The sequence below is a fragment of the Theropithecus gelada genome, chromosome 4 (genome assembly GCF_003255815.1).
Source record: "Theropithecus gelada isolate Dixy chromosome 4, Tgel_1.0, whole genome shotgun sequence".
Lineage (NCBI taxonomy): Eukaryota > Metazoa > Chordata > Mammalia > Primates > Cercopithecidae > Theropithecus > Theropithecus gelada.
This window is the reverse complement of record NC_037671.1, coordinates 55730158-55748072: the sequence shown is the minus strand read 5'-3', so window position 1 is coordinate 55748072 and position 17915 is coordinate 55730158. Positions and strand designations below refer to the sequence as shown.

At 40.1% G+C, this 17915-nt stretch overlaps 1 pseudogene across 1 annotated transcript; it reads right to left on the bottom strand.

The window, feature by feature from the left end:
- Positions 1–15024: 15024 nt before the first annotated feature.
- LOC112622889 lies at positions 15025–15393 on the bottom strand (annotated as a pseudogene). Its single transcript, XR_003119045.1, has one exon. The product of XR_003119045.1 is annotated as a 60S ribosomal protein L37 pseudogene (transcript).
- Positions 15394–17915: the final 2522 nt, after the last annotated feature.

The window sequence follows — 17915 nt, the reverse complement described above, 5'->3', positions numbered from 1 at the left end:
TGAATGGTGCTTAAAACCAGATATAGGCAAGACCCATGCAGAATGAATGGTGCTTAAAACCAGATATAGGCAAGACCCATGCAGAACGAATGGTGCTTAAAACCAGATATAGGCAAGCAGGCAAAACCATGCAGATCAAGGGGTCAGATTTGGCATAAACTTCTGGAAATGTGGGGCTGTGATAAAGCACAGATCAGACAGACTAAGCCTAACAAGCTTACCACCTAGATAAAGATAAATTAGAAATGAGCTCTTTCTAGAATCGGCAGCTCAGTCTAAAACACTCATTACCTGTTGTCATGAGTCTAGAGATCTTTATAAATGATTTTTTTTTTTACAAAGGCAAGTATTTGTTTATATGTTAGTGAATGTGAGATTTGAAAGGAGAAATAATGATTTAAATTTACTTAGTGCTTTACACTTAAATATATTTTATAGAGAGGACACTGGAGCTCAGGAATGTCAAGCGGTTATGTAACACGTAAAGCACCCAGAGACAAATGAGTCTCTAAGGTGGAATCTGAAGCAGGCAGGGTCAGGGATCATTGTTGGCACTACTGCATATAGTTGTATGAGTCTGTCTTATGGTAAGTCCATCCAGCGCAGAGCTTCAAACAATCAGTTTGGGACCCTTTGACCACCCTTATGAAATGTGTCTTAGAACCCTCACAGGGGTAGGCAGTGGAGGGGACAGAGCATTTATCTACTGGTCTCTTTCTCTCCCATTGGTCAAAGGTTCCCTCACAGAGCATTATTAACTCCACCCTCCTGCATCCTTCTCTCCCTGCACATCCTGCATTTTACTCTTGCACATGTATGGATGCCAAGAAGGTTTCCATGGATTAGCCCATGGAGGGATCACAAAAGTACCAAAACAAAAAGTGAGAGACCTAGAGCGGTAGGTGAGCTACTATTCAGTGGCACCTGTGTGAGACTGATTGAAACCAACATAGAACTGATTGCTGTAGCTGTGGCTGGAATAAGACGTGAGGTCACAAAGATTTGAAGTGATACACAGTCAGTGTCCACTACCCAGGGCATGCAATCAAGGTGATGAGCAGAGTTGGAATTCATTCTGTGCTCTGTTCTCCACGCCATGCACCTGTTGCAGGCTGCGTCTACCTGAAGGAAGTAGCTCACTTCTCTCATGTATTCAAAGATGCCATATGAGTTAGCAAAAGCCCTGGTTTTTCTTTACCAGGTGTTGCATGTTGGGCTACAATCTTAATTCTAATGTTCAAAAATCTAAAACAACACCTAAACTCCAGATTTTTAAGGAAATAAAACAATTGGTTGGAATGACTGAATGACACCTTGTGAGATTTATGCAGTAAATGAATATGTACACAAGATTCTAAAGGACCTGGACTGTGTTTTTATATCATCTCTGACTTCTCTTCCATAAAGTTCTTAGTGGGGTGAAGGAACTAGCTAGGTTCCAGTTTGGTTCTCTACCTGACTCATGACACGTATACTCCACTCAATCATTTAGATGTCTGCTTCTTGCTTCGAGATTCTTAGGAGTGATTTCAGAATGGTTGCTTTGCTTATTAACTTGTTCACATGCATTCTTTTAAGACTAAGTTTTTAATCAGCTGATTAGGATGAAAGGCTTTGTCCATTATTGGCTGCAAAATCCTAGTCATGGATGTAAATTGCTGATCTCTGCCACTGAATCTGTGGGAGCCGGAGTCATGGTGTCCTTTTTGAAAATTATCATCTTGCATGCTGTGGTGACGAAGTGCGTGTGTGTGGTTTTAAACCTATTTTAGTTGTTAGGAGTCACTTCCCACTTGAAATGAAAGCTGGAAATAAATTCCCATTTGACCGTGTTACTAAACATTCTTTTCCCCTTTTTGCTTCCCGCCCTCATGCCAACAGTTGCTTAGGAATTGGGACTAGTCTGTTTCCTCACTCAACATTGTGTAAGTTGCCACATATTGTCCAAAGTGATAGAGATAATAATAGTTGAGACCAGAACTGGAATCTAGGTTTTTCTGATTCCATGTAAAATATTCTTTCAACTATACTTCTTGACTACCAGTGATTGTCAGTGAGGTACTTCATCATAATTCCAATTTTTCAACAGTTTTAAGCTTAAAATATTATTTTCTTGAAATAATTTCTAAAGTCTAATAAAAAAAAACTGGCCAGGCATGGTAGCTTACATCTATAATCCCAGCCCTTTGAGAAGCTAAGGCAGGAGGATGACTTAAACCCAGGAGTTCAAGACCTTCCTGGGCACGTGTGGTGGTACACACCTATGTCCCAGACACTTGGGAGGCTGAGGTGGGAGGATCACTTGAGCCCAGTAGGTTGAGGCTGCAGTGAGCAGTGATTGCACCACTGCACTCTAGCCTGGGCAACAAAGTGAGACCCTGTCTCAAAAAAATAGAAGAAATTAAAACAAAACAACAAAAAAAAACAAAACAAAAAACTTGCCGGACTTGGTTGAGGGGGCACCTGTAATCCCAGCTATTTGGAAGGCTGAGGTGGGAGGATCACTTGAGCCCCCAAGCTTGAGACCAGCCTAGGCAACATAGCTAGATATGCCATCTCAAATAAATAAATAAATAAATAAATAAAAATTTTTAAAAACTAACTAAAACAGTAAAATGTAATCACAATTTTATAAATGCAGAAACTAAGAGGAAAACTAACATTTATTGGGCATCTACTATTTGACAGATCCAGTAAATACTTTGTCTTATATAATCCTCACTACACTGGAGGGTATTCATTATTAGGTAAGAATTTTTTTCTCTGTGCTTTACAGAACAGAGACTAAGGCTGAGAGAAGACAATTAAAGTACAGAGTAGAGTCAGAAATGCTATTCACATATGTCTGACTCAGAAGATGATGTTATTTTCAGTACAGGTTAATTCTGAGGTAATATACCCAGCCATTTTCAAAGACTTAGTAATAATGGTAACACTTGATATTGTCATGTTCCTTTTTCATTCACCAAACAAGATCACATGTATCAGTGCATTGCATAGTAAAGATATTAAACTTAAACACAAGCCCATTATTCTAAGTCTAAAGTGCCTTCCACTTCACCACTCAAAAAATCACAATGACTAGAAAGACTCTATAGTCACAATCTGACTTGTAGGGGAAGAGTATGTTTGTGTGGTGGGGAATGAAGAGAAGTTGGTTAATGGGGAAAAACATACAGATTAATAGAAGGAATACTCTATTGTCTCATAGCAGAGTAGGGTGACCATAGTTAACAGCAATGTATTATATATTCCAAAATAGCTAGAAAAGAGGACTTGAAGTGTTACTAACACACAGAAATTATTAATACTATGTTAGTCTGTTCTCATGCTGATAATAAAGGCAAACCCAAGACTGGGTAATTTATAAAGGAAAGAGATTTAATTGACTCACAGTTCAGCTTGCCTGGGGAGGCCTCAGGAAACTTCCAATCATGGCAGAAGTGGAAGCAAACATGTCCTTTTTCACATGGCGGCAGAAAGAGAAGAATGAGTGCCCAGCGAAGGGGGAAGCCCCTTATAAAACCATCGGCTCTCAGGAGAACTAACTCGTTATCACAAGAATAGGGTGGGAGAACCCACACCTGTGATTCAATTATCTCCACCTGGTCCCTCCCACAACACGTAGGGATTATGGGAACTACAAATCAAGATGAGATTTGGATGGGGATACAACCAACCCGTTTCAATACTCAAGGTGATGGATACCCTAAATACCTGACTTGATCATTGCAATTCTATGCATGTAGCAAAATTTCACATGTACCCCATAAATATGTACAGGCATTAGGTATCAACTTAAAAATCTGGCGTGTAAGTGTATTTCAATATAAAGAATTTTTACAAAGCTAATTTTTGGTTGGTACCACTACAGCAAGTTACAGCCATTTCTTCACAGAGCTCATACATAATGTTACTACTTAACAGATGTACAGTTGGGATACTTATTAGCCAATTTTGAAAACCCTGAAAAGTAGCAGGGATTATTGGAAATCCACTCTTCTTAACACCATGCAAAACAGAACTTAAAATCAGAATTATGAATGCTTTAAATGTTGTCGTGATTGTCAGCAAGAAAATGTCACAAGACGAAGTTGAATGATGCAGCAGTTCAGTTTCTTCTTGTCTTCCCTCTGTTTTGGAGTGTTTGGTCTCATTATTTAATGTTTTCCAATTTGGGGAAGTAGTGAAAGAGAATGAATCTGTAGCTAAAATAGCCTATAAACATCTCCAGGATTTAATAAATTGGGCAGAGAAGTAAGTGAATCTATAGGTAATAGCAGAAACTTCTCTTTTACAACTTTCTTAATTACTTCTGGTTACAGTCACTCACTTATCCATTCAAAATATTAAAGAGCAGGCCGGCTCAGTGACTCATGCCTGTAATCGCAGCACTTTGAGAGGCTGAGGCGGGTGGATCACTTGAGGTCAGGAGTTTGAAACCAGCCTGGCCAACGTGATGAAACCCCGTCTCTACTAAAAAAATAAAAACTTAGCTGGGCGTGGTGCAACGTGCCTGTAAACTCAGCTACTCAGGAGGTTGAGGTGAGAAAATCGCCTGAACCCGGAAAGCGTAGGTTGCAGTGAGCTGAGATCACAGCACTGCACTCCAGCCTGGGCAACAGAGCCCAACTCTGTCCCAAAAAAAGAAAGTGCCTATTATATGTGGGCCCCTACACTGGCTCATAGTGTGACAAACAGAAAGTTGTAAGTGCTGAGAAGCCCTCAGGAAAGGAGCAGTTGACACACGTGTGGATCTTTCAGTCTTCTCCCTTCAGTGAAGGCAGGGCAGAAAGGCTGGGAAATGGAGTGTCTAACCACCAAAGAGCATCAGTTATTGATAAACAAAGTACTTGAAGGAAAAGATGTTAACCAGGAACCAGAGCAAAATGAAATTTTGCTTTGGTATGGGGCAGTGAGAGGTGTTCTAAATTAGGATTCTAAAATAAAAACTCCATAATGGGAAAATTTTACACATGGCTTTGCCAGGTATAGATTAACTCCTGTAAGTAATAGAATAGTAATAGATCTAACAGTAGGGATTTCATCATTCTCCTGAATACACATTCTATAATATTTACTTATTTTATTTCCAGACTTCAACATAAAATATCTTTATATGTTTTCTATACCAAAAAAAAACCCTCTTGACATCTTAGTCCCTTCTAGTAATTCCACATCTTTCTCATTTCGCTCACATCTAAGCCACTTTAAAGAGTAGTCTACATTTGCTGCCCCGTTTCTCATTTGCCATTCACTCTCCACCCCCACTGTGATCACACTTGCAGTACGTAACACTCAATGTGCACTTTCTAAGGTAAAAATCACCATGTTTTACTCGACCTCTCCGTGATTTTTTCACTGTTGGACATTCCCTCTTTCAACAACTATTCTTTGCCTTCTGGGATCCCAGTTGTCCAGGGTTCTCCTCCTGCTGTTTATTTTCATCCCTTTGTGGGCTCCTCTTTCTTGGTGTGATTTAATAATGCTATTCCCCAGCATTCTGTCCTCAGTGCTCCTCCCCCTCACTGTACACACTCTCCGAAGGTGAACTTCTCCGTAAGCAAGACTTTATCTGCCACCCATATGCAAATAACTTGTAATCTTCCCTGAGCCTTGACCTCTCTGTTGAGTTCCAGGGTCATAATTTTCAACTGCCTATTAAATATCCATCTATTTGTCCCACAGGCTTCTCCAACTTAACAGGCATAAAACCAAACTCATCATCTCCCCACTCTCATACTCTACTGCAACTCTTCTTCCTCGATGTCCCATCTCTAAGTCCACTGACTACCAAGCTGTTTAAACCAAATCTTGGAGACACACCAGGTTCCTTCCTTTCACTCACTGCTCCATGCCATCAGATGAGCCTAGGATCCCTCCAAAGGCAGAGCCTGAGACAAAGGTTTGCTTGTAGTCAGTTTATTTGGGGAAAGGATCCCAAGGAACAGATGAGGGAACTTGGGGAAAGAGCCAATCCCCGGGTACATAATCAAGATAGTCACCACCGAAGGCAACCAGAGTAAGTTCTGAGGAGCTGTGTAAAATGCCACTGAGAATTATCCTTCTGAAGCATAGAGGAAGGACATATGTATATTACACATTCATGTTCTACCCTGGCTCCCATCCCCCAGGTCAGATTGTCCCCTGGAGTGTTATTCTCTTGCACTTCCAGTGTGTGCATCTGTCACAGTGTCTCAGTGGGTTTCTGAGGACATCCACACAGCAAGAACAGAGAAGTAACAGAACAGCGTGAGATATGCAGTGCATTTGAGGCATTACCAGGTCATACCTGCACCTGTTGATGCCAAGTGGAATGTAAAAGGTGTCCCATATACCCACCAGTCACAAACACTTATTCATACAGTTCACACATGCTCTTGTTTGTAGCCCTCATGTGCCTCTCAAATTGTACCCTCATCTTCTGTGGGCCAGACAGCCACGCGGTACCTAGTAAACATTTTAAAATATTTGACTCTCGGCCGGGCACGGTGGCTCACGCCTGTAATCCAAGCACTTTGGAAGCCGAGGCAGGAGGCTCACCTGAGGTCAGGAGTTGGAGACCCCCCTGACCAACATGGTGAAACCACATCTCTACTAAAAATACAAAAAAATTAGCCAAGCATGGTGGCGCATGCCTGTAGTCCTAACTACTCGGGAGGCTGAGGCAGGAGAATTGGTTTGAACCCGGGAAGTGGAGGTTGCAGTGAGCCGAGGTGGCACCATTGCAATCCAGCCTGGGTGACAGAGTGAGACTCTGTCTAAAACAATATATATTTAAAAAAAATTTTTTTTAATTGACTATAGAGAAATGCCCTCAACCCATCTTTTTCCTGTATCCAGAATACTAGTAATATGTACACATAGATATTTTCACAAGTGGTCCTCCTGATTTTAATTACCTTTTTGAGATTAAAAAAGGAAAAATACTAAAAATAAATATGTACTTTTCAGAGTAAAAAAATAAAATAAAACTGTAAACCATGAGGAGTCACCAAACAGTTGCAACTGTGATCTTTTATTTTACAAAATCATAATTTTGCAGTGCATGCTAGATAGTTTGGGGTGAAACATGCCAAGCAAATGTGGAGATTAAAAACTCTGGCAGACTGGAAAAATATTTTCAAGACTGCACAAAAATTTAGAAAACAATATTTGAGTTTCAACATAGGCAATTCAAAACAAAAATTCTATTAAAAAAGCATTTTGCACTATTTACATGATTGCTATAAGGTCTAAGGTAGACATTGAGCTCTAGAAAGTAAATGGAGAAATTGGGCTCTTGAAAGTAAATGGAGAAATTAAGCTCTAGAAATTACTACAGGTGTGGCTGGATAATATTTTTCAACACAGTTTCACATGCATCCACTCACATTTCCATGCTCTCCTTGGTCCTTTCAGATTAAGTCATCCAGGGCGTTGTTCTTTAAAGCTTCAGGGCAGGTAACACCTGGCAAAGTGAAAATAACAATGGAATCAAATGTTTGGCATTTCAGTTTTGAAAGCCTGGGCCTTACCTTAGAGACACATGATGTGGGAGCGTGCATTCTCTGAAACGGAGAGGGAGAAAGATGGAGAGGAAAACTGTGTGACTAGAACACTTGAGAATTGAGAACAGTATAGCGTGGCCCTATCCGATATGGCAGCCACTAGCCACGTGTGGCTTACGCACTTGAAAATGATTAGTCCAAGATGAGGTGGGCTGAAAGTGTAAATTACACATCAGATTTCAAAGATTTAGTATGAAAAAAAAGTAAAATCTCTCATTAAGTTTTACATAATTATATAAAGAAATCATAATAATTTGGATATATCGTGTTAAATAAAATATATTGTTAAAACTAATTTCACCTGGCCTTTTCTTTTCTTTTCTTTTTTCAAGATGAGGTCTTGCTGGGACTTGAATTCCTGGGCTTAAGTGATCCTCCCGTCTCAGCCTCCCAAGCAGCTGGGACTACAAGTGTGTGCTACTGCACCTGGCTCCTTTTTAATTTTTTTCTAATGTGGCCATTTGAGACAGCCATATTGACACAATCTGGATACATCAAAGAGAGAAAATATTTTAAAACAGAAAGTAATTAGTTTGGAATAATAAAGGCCACTTACAATTACCACAGTAAAGAACAATAACATTATCTAAAATATTGTTATAGTCTAATACATAATTAGATTGAAGAACACATACAATAATTTCATTAATGAAATGTTCAGATTAATTTGCTACAAGAAATGGATAACTTGAAAACAACTCTGGCTGGGCGTGGTGGCTTATGCCTGTAATCCCAGCATTTTGGGAGGCCAAGGTGGGAGGATCACTTGAGCTCAGGAGTTCAAGACCAGCCTGTGCAACATGGCGAAACTCCATCTCTACGAAACATACAAAAATTAGCCGGGGGTGGTGGCATGCACCTGTAGTCCCAGTACTTGGGAGACAGGTGGGAGGATCGTTTGAGCCTGGGAGGAGGAGGATGCAGTAAGCCAGGATCGCGCCTTTGCATTCCAGCCTAGGCAAAAGAGTGAGGCCACTGTCTAAAAAAAAAAAAGAAAGAGAGAGAAAGAGAAGGAAGGAAGGAAGGAAGGAAGGAAGGAAGGAAGGAAGGAAGGAAGGAAGGAAGGAAGGAAGGAAGGAAGGAAGGAAGGGGGGAGGGAGGGAGGGAGGGAGGGAGGGAGGGAGGGAGGGAGGGAAGGAAGGAAGGAAGGAAGAAGAAAGAAAGAAAAAACAATCCTAACATTTAATTAAATGCAGCACAACAACTATGAGGGCTATGTGTGCCGGGGCCAGTGGTAGTTGCTGGAGCTTTAAAGTTGAGAAAGTCCCATGTAGTCTGCCTAATGGAGAAAAGCACACATTTCAGAAAACACTGATGGAGGAAATCCCTGGAGGTGCTGGAGGGGGTGGGTTTCCAGACCTGAGACATCAGAGAAAGCTTCTCAGAGAATGGATTATGTAACCTGGACCCTGAAAGAACAACTAGAGTTGGTCAAGTCCAATAGAGGAGGGAGGGGAGAAAAGTATTTCAGACAAAAGGAACTACACATTCAAATGCTGAGAGGTGAAGAGAACACTGATGAACCGAAAGAAATTAGGTTGGCTAGATGATGAAGTTTGGGAAGGAATAAGATTGGAGAGTTAGGCACATTATGGAACATTCCCATAATTTAAATCATGAACTGTATGGGTGTTTATACAAAGGAAAGTGGAAAGAAATTAAAGAGTTTTAACAGAAGGGATGTTCATAGCCAGGTTTACATTCCAAGGTCTTTCTGACAGCTGTGTGGAAAATGGAGGGGAAGTGGCAAGGACAGGACAAGCGCACCAGTTATAAAGCTGCTTCATAATCCAGGCAAGAGAAGAGGATGGCTCAGGGCTGGGTAACATGGTAATGTGGCTATGCAGATGAGGAGAACTGGATTTAAACAAGAACTGTTCATGGGGGTAGAACTGGTGGGACACATGAATGAACCGGAGATGGAAGAACTCAAGGATGATGCCTGGGTTTCTTTCTTGGGTAACTAGGTAAACAGTCATGTCAGGCACTGCTGATGGGATACAAAAAGCGCTGAGGGAGCAAAAAGCAGTGTGTGGGTGGGGGAAGCGGAAGTTTCAGTCTTCAGTCTTGGACATATTGAGATTGAGGTACGTGCCTGCGAGATATTCAAGAGATGTTATTCAGTACATGGCTGGATTTCTGACGGTCAGGAGAGTGATTTCAATTGGAGACATTGCTTTGGAAGAGATGAAAACATACAAGATAATCAAAACTATGCAAGGGAGGAGATTGCCCAGGAAGAGTGTGTAGAGGAAGAAGAGGAAAAGGCCCAGGACCTAAGCTGAAGGAACACCAATATTTAAAGATGGGGAGATACAAAAGAGCCCTCAACAGACACTGTAGAATGGTCAGAGTAACAGGAAGAAAAGCAGAAGATAGTGGTATAGCAGAAGCAAAGGGAGGAACGTTCTTTGAGAAGGGAGTGATCAACAATGTCACATGCTGCTAAGAGGTTAAAATAGAAACTGAGAAGTATCCATTGGATTTAGCAATACCAGGTTCTTTGTGGCCTTGGTGAGAAGCGTTTTGTTAGCGTGGGAGAGCAGAAACCAGATTATAGTGGGTTGAGGAGTGGCAGGTGAGAAAGAGACAGCACAGAGACAACTGCTACATCCAATGGATTTACAGCCAAGGACTACAATTAGGCTTTCTAGAATATATCCCTTGAAGCCATTGCATAGTAGGAATGAGTGACTGAGCGATGAGTGGGTGGTGGATAGAACTCAGAGTGGTAATTTTTATTTTTAAAAAGTAGCCTGTTGTTGAACTGAAAGGCAGTAAATACCAACCACTCCTTAAGCAAACACTGACTGATAGTGTACTAAGCAGAGCAAGACTAAAAGCTGGGAGAATCAGCTGCTCTGTCATCCAGCTACTAACCGAAATTTTACCCCTCACCCAACTTCAACTTCATGCTTTGCACCAGAGATAATAAAAAAAAAAGAACTCTATCAACTAATTCATTTAAATCCTTAGGTAAAAATTCAATAAAACTGACAGCCAGCTGTGAGAAATGTTACATTTTAAGACTCTATTTTTACTTTCTGAACTCATCCTAATCCAGTAGTTGCAGCAGGTTAATTAAGTTTTAAAAAATTTTAAGATAACTAAAAATTCTATAGTATCAGTTGGCTTTTGCTGTATAACAATGCACGCCAAAATGTAGTGACTTAAAGCATGTATTATTGTCCATGGTTCTGTGGATTAGAAAGAATCCAACACCTACTTTCCAATGGGTAATTCTTTTGGTCTGGGCCAGCACAACTGCTGGCTGCTGGCTCACTCACACATCTACAGGGTAGCTGGTGGTTCAGTTGGAGTTGGATGGGCTAAGAGAGCCTCCGACTTAGGTTTGATGGCTGGTGTTTGTTAGTTGTAGTAACAGGGATGACATGACCCTGTGTCTCTCTTCATCTAGAGGCTCATTCACAAGGTTATCTCAAGGCTGCAAGAGCAGCAAGCCAGCAAGCCCCAACAATGCACAAGCACCTTTCAAACCTCTACCTGCAGTGCATTTATTTGTTAATAATGTCCCATTGACCAACCAAGTCACATGACCAAGCCCAAATTCACTGGGTGGAGAAATAGACTTCACCTCATGATAGGAAGACTACAAATTCACATTGCAAAGGGTATGCATAAAGAGATGAGATAAATTGTGTCTAATTTTATAATCTATCACAACTAATTTTTGCTTAAAAATACTTATTAGGAACTTCCTCCTAATTTAAACTTAGTGGAACCATAAGTGTAATAAGTCATACCTTTGCCACATATTCATGAAATAAGACTCTTACTTCTTTTTTGTCTTCAAAAGTGGCCCTAAGTAACAATGAAGGAAGGGTATTCTGAGGACTTTGAGCCCCTTAAGGGGCTGTCTCTTTTCTGTATCCGCAACACTATGGTAACTTTATTTGAATGAATGAAAGATTTATTACCTGTATCAGTCCATTCTTGCATTGCCATAAAGAAATACCTGAGACTGGGTAATTTATAAGAAAAGAGGTTTAATTGGCTCATGGCTCTGCAGGCTGTACAGGAAACATGGCAGCACCTGCTTCTGGGGAGGCATCAAGGAACTTTTACTCACGGTGCAAGGCAAAGTAGGAGCAGGTATGGATTAGTGAAGAGAAATCATGGAGAAATAGTAAAAGTAAGGGAGAGGATAAATACTTAGTGACTTACATTTTGGTGGTGACCAAGACTAACAGGCATCCCAATCTATATAAAAATACCTTGATAATATCTTAACATTGAAGGCTTTAATGAAAGGTGGAGCAGAAACTACACGAGTTTCTCTGGATGACGCGTGGAGATTGAGTATAAGGAAGTGCTTCTTGACCCTAAGTATACCTTAGAATCTCCCGAAGAACTTTTATAAAGTACAACCAATTTAATTGGTTGGCCTCTTTCCCAACCAATGAAATCAGAATCAGTGGGAACAGACCTGAGCACTGGTAATTTTTGGCAGTCGTATTCTCTTTAAAATCCCCAAGTGCAGTCAGTACTGAGAAATATTGGGATGTGGCAGCGGTTCTCAGAGTTGGTCCCTGGACTAGTAGTGTCATTATGACTTGGGGACTTGTTAGAAAGCACATTATCAAACCTTGCCCCAGATTTACTGAATCAGAAACTCTGGAGGTGGAACCCAGCAATCCCTTTTTTGACGAACTCTCTGGGTGATTATGATGCATGCTAAAGTTTGAGAACCACTGATATATGGTGGGAGTGGGGGCATAGGGGGAGTAGCTACCCTGTATCTGTAAGTATCCTTCATGGTCAGCAGAAGTTACATTCCCATCAGCATTTTATGAGAATTCTTACGCAGTTCACAAAATTCTTTTTACATATGATTTCTAGCAGAATTAGAGGCATAAAAAACAGGGGAAAAAATAAGCAACATTGTCTTACTTAAAACTGAACATTTTTCATGTGTTTGTAATTAACATAAAACTTGCATTCTACAGTTCAAATTGATTTCCTTGATTTTAGCCTGAAATGAAAATGGAGATCAGCCAGTTACCATTCTGTGGAGAGACAAACACACTGAACAATTGCAAAAGGATAACAAATATTTCATCCAGCCTGCTTTTAGAAAAATCACAGAATAAAGGTAGTGTTTCAGTTACCAACTTTCAACCCAATAATAGGAACATATGCAATGATATTTGTTCATAGTATCTATTTTTATTTTTAAAAAGAGGAAAGAAAAAAGAAACAAAATTAAAAAAAGAAAGAGAACCACTCTTTAAAAAACAAGTTGAGAAAAAGAAAACTAATAAGAGAAAATTCCTCAAACTAACCAAGTTTAAATATTGGCAGTATGTGGAGTAAAACACACACAGAAATGTGGTGTATACTTCCTGAAAATGTTAGCTGTTAAATGAAAGGAGTCATGTTTCTGTATTTTCTTAAATAGAACTTGGCATATTCGAGGTGGTCCATAAGTTTTAAATAATAACAATTTGCTCTCCAATCTGGCCTCATTTAGCTTCCTTTTTTCACTGTAACATCTTGACATTCTTCCACTGCTTAGTTTGCAGAATTCACTGCAAAAGAAAAGAAAAGAGAAGAAAAGAAAAGGCTAAGAATAAACATATGTAAGAAAAAAAAAAAGCAAAATAAAAGAGCAGCTTCTTCAAGCTTGAGCTCAACTAACAAATAAATCATTTATACTTAAAAAAAATCATTTCACTTCAACATACAAACTATTAATCCAGATCTCCATTATTGCTTACTTAGACTAGTAACATGGTTTCCTCCCTCCTTTTATTGCACTCTGTTGAAAGATTAATCTTCTCACAGCAAAACTCAAAAGCTTTCAGTAACCTATCCCCCACTGCTGGCCCCTGAAGTACAGACAAGATCAGGCACAGGCCACAGATGCCCTGGGGAATCAGCTCTAGGAAAAAACTATAAGAAACCCCTGGAGAGACTAAAGGCCATCATAAACTTTGGGTGGGGAGGAATGTAGAGTTAGAATAATAGGTAGAGTGCTGCTAGGTTCTGCTCTCCTTCTCTCTCCTCTTTCCTTTGGACCATTGCCTGTCCCATAACCACTGAGTCAGGAGGCAGCAGCAATCACCCACGCTGAAAAGGGGAGGCTGAGCAGCTCCCCTGAGCACTCACTCCTTCAGTCCTCCTCACGTGTGGTAGATGATGGATCACTTATGAGATGACTACCATCTCCCTTTCAAAGGCTTTAGAGGAGAATCCGTAGCAGAGTAATGCCTAGTGGAGGGGCAACAGAAGGGTTGTTGACTATAGTTCCAACACCTAAGGGACTCCCTAGGACTCAACTCCTTAATCTTAAAACCACAAAGAAGACAGAAAGTAGGGCCTGGTATTGGCATGTCACGTTGGTACCTGATAACTCCAGGGAAATATCAGCTCACAGCTTAAAATACCTGAGGTTAGAACCACTGTAAAAAGAAAAACACACACTGAACATACACAATATCAAGCAGAAGTACTGGAACAAACAAATTAAGAATTTAAAATAAGCACAACCACACTGGGCACGATGGCTCATGCCTATAATTCCAGCTCTTTGGGAGGCCGAGGCAGGCAGATCACTTGAGGTCAGGAGTTCAAGACCACTCGGGCCAACATGGTGAAACCCATCTCTACTAAAAATAGAAAAATTAGTTGGGCATGGTGGCGGGCACCTGTAATCCCAGCTACTCGGGAGGCTGAGGCAGGAGAAGCGCTTGAACCAGTGGGGTGGAGTTTGCAGTGAGCCGAGATTGCACCACTGTACTCTAGCCTAGGTGACAGAGTGAGACTGTCTCAAAAAAATGAAACAAAATAAGCACAACCAATATTGTCAAAAAGCTACTGGTAACAGGAAGCAGGAAAAAAAGTCATAAAGAAAGACAGATGTTATACATAGATCAAGTATAAAAAATTATGCTTCCAAGTAAGACTTCTAGATGAGATAAATAGCAAGCTGAATGCAGCCAAAGGAAAAATTGTTAAACTGAAATATCAGACTGAGGACATCTCTCAGAAGGCAGAAAAAAAGATAATGAGAGAAATACAGAAATAAAAAGTTAAGTACCATGGAGCATAAAAGTAGACATGCTGACATCTTGAAGACAGGAGTCCAAAGGAAGAGAAAATAAAGAGAGAGCAAATATTTAAGATTATAATAAAAACAAATATCTCTAAATTAAAGATAAAAGAAGTCAGATGGAAAGGGTTGCATGCCCAATAGGAGAGATTAAGAATGTAGAAAGAGCATTGCACATTGAAGAACAAAGAGAAAGAGAAAATACTAAAAGCTTCCAGGAAAAAAAGAGCATATCTCCTCCAAAGGTACAAGAAGATTTAGCAGCAGATTTCTTAACAGCAACACTGGGGCCAAATATTTGGGGATTTTTCAGATATCATTCTGTTATTGATTTCTAATTTAATACCACTGTGGTCCGAAAACATACTTTGTATGACTTAAATCCTTTTAAACTTACGGAGACTTTTTTTTTTTTTAAACCAGAACATTTATTGCATGACTAATCGTTGACATTCTTTAGATGAACTAGATGCTGCAACAGCTGCCCTCTTGGGTTTAGGTGTTGTTCCTTCACGGAATCCATGCCTGAATCTGCGGTATACAATTTTTAGGTGCCTCATTCGACCAGTTCCGGTAGTATTTCGTCTTTTAGCCTTGGCACTCCAGTTATGCTTTCTCTTGCGCTTGGCAGGGTAGCCACATTTGCCACAGGTCGACTTCTGAAGGTGGTAGGCCTTAGAGCCACAGCGGCGGCACAATGTGTGCGTCTTATTGCGACGCTTTCCAAACGATGACGTTCCCTTCGTCATCTCGCTTCTGCAGCCGAGACCAGAGAGCATGGAGACATTTTATGGTGCACAATGTGGTTTATCTTGAACAGACACTTTACTAAAGAAGGTAGACAGATGGGAAATAAGCACATGAAAGACAGACAACACCAATAGTCATTAGGGAAATGGAAATTAAAACTGTAATAAAATACCACCACACACTAACCATACCAAAAGTTGCCAAATATTTAAAGGAACTAGAACTCTAACATGCTGTTAGTTCGAAGGTAAAATTACTCAACTACTTCTATAGTTTCAAATCTTATGCTGAAATGTGATCCCCAGTGTTGGAGGTGGGGCCTAGTGGGAGGTATTTGGATCATAGGGGCGGATACCTCACGAATGGTTTAGCACCATCCCTTTGGTGATAAGTGAGTTCTTTCTCTATTAGTTCGTGTAAAAGCTGGTTGTTTAAAGGAGCCTGGCATCTCTCTTGCTAGTGCTTTTGCCATGTGACACACCTGCTCTCCCTACACGTCATGAGTAACAGCTTCCTGAGGCCTCATCAAAAGCTGAGCAGATGCAAAGTGCCATACTTGTACCGCCTGCAGAACTGTGAGCCAAATAAACCTCTTTTCTGTATAAATTACCCAGCCTCAAGCTGTAGCAGGACAAGCCACAGACAAAACCTCTCAGACACCGAGTTGTAGAAGGAAGGGCTTTATTCAGCTGGGAGCATCAGCAAGCTACTGCCTTAAAATCTGAGCTCCCCGAGTACAAATTTCTGTCCCTTTTAAGGGCTCACAACACTAAAGATTTCATATGAAAGGGTCATGATTGATTGAGCAATCTCGGGGATATGTGACAGGGGTTTCATGCACTGATAGAGAGAAACAGAACAGGGCAGGGAGTTTCACAGTGTTCTTCTATACCATGTCTGGAATCTGTGAATAATATCGGTTTCTAAGTTATGAGTTGATTTTTAACTACTAGGTTTAGGCCAGGCAGGCCCAGGCCCAGTTTTGGGCCTGGCACCAGGCTGCCTGTCTTTGGTTTTACTTCCTTATTTTTCTTAAAACAAGTACTGAGTATAAAACAATATAAAACAATATGAGAGGGTCTCACTCTTTCCTCAAAGCAAAGCAAACAGATTAATATGACTACTTGAGAAATAGTTTGGCAGTTTCCTAAAAAGTTAACTATACAGGCCAGGGGCAATGGCTCATGTTTGTAATCCCAGGACTTTGGGAGGCCAAGGTGGGTGGATCACATGAGGCCAAGAGTTTAAGACCAGCCTGGTCAACATGGCGAAACCCCATCTCTACTAAAAATAAAAAAATTAGCTGGGCATGGTGGCACACGCCTGTAATCCCAGCTACTCAGGTGGTTGAGGCATGAGAATCACTTGAACCTGGGAGGTGAAGGTTGCAGTGAACCGAGATCATGCCACTGCACTCCAGCCTCAGCAATAGAGCAAGACCCTGTCTCTAAATAAATAAATAAGTGAAATATATACCTTCCATATGATCCAGCCATTTGACTCCAAAGAATTACCTCAGGAGAAAAAAAAGCATATGTTCACAAAAGACTTGTACATAAATGTTCATAGCAAATTTATTTGTAATAGTCCAAACTGGAAATAATCCAAATGTCTATTACTAGAGTGAATGGATAAACAAATTGTAGCACATTTATGTAATGAAATACTATTCAGCAATAAAAAGAATAAACTATTGATCCATGAAACAACATAAGTGAACATCAAAATAATTATGCTAAATAGATAAAAGAGAGTATACACTGTTTTAACCATTTATAAAAAAATTCTAGAAAATGCAACTAATCTATAGTGATAGAAAGAAGATGGGTGGTTGCCTGGGAACAGGGGAAACAGGCAGGCAGGCGTGGGTGAGCAGGGTTACAAAGGAACGCAAGGAAGTTTGGTGGTGGTGGGAGGGGGAAGGTAGAGATAAGTATGCTCATTATGCTTATATAATAATATATATATAATAAGGGTGATGGTTTCAAGAGTGTATACCTATAACTTACCCAAACATACATTCTAAATATTTTCAGTTTATTGTATGTCAACTATACCTTAATAAAGCTTTCTTTTTTACAAAAAAACATAATAAATGAAAAATAAAATTTTTATCTGATAAAGATATATGAAATTCAGACCCTAAGTTTTTATTTTCAAAAATGAACAAAGAAAAGAGAAAGAAATAAAAATATATTTATAGCATAATAATCAAGAACTAAAATTCTCAATAATATCAGCACAGTAGTGGAGAGGAGGGGACAAAAAGACATGAGTTGTTAGCATCAGGATGAGTCCATACAGGAGGCAGAAACAGAGTTAGCAGGGTTCTAAAGAACTGAAAAATCTAAAAGGGAATCATTACCATCACACCAATTATATTCTCCCCAGTAGTAGCAGTATTGTTCCACTAGCAACAGTTGTTTTCAGTTTGGTATTTTCAATGTTCCCAGAACCAGCCTCAACATACCCAAAGAAGTCTTAGTTCCAACTCTTCAGGGCAACTCCTCCAAATTCGTAGATTTTTTTTTTTTTTTTTTTTT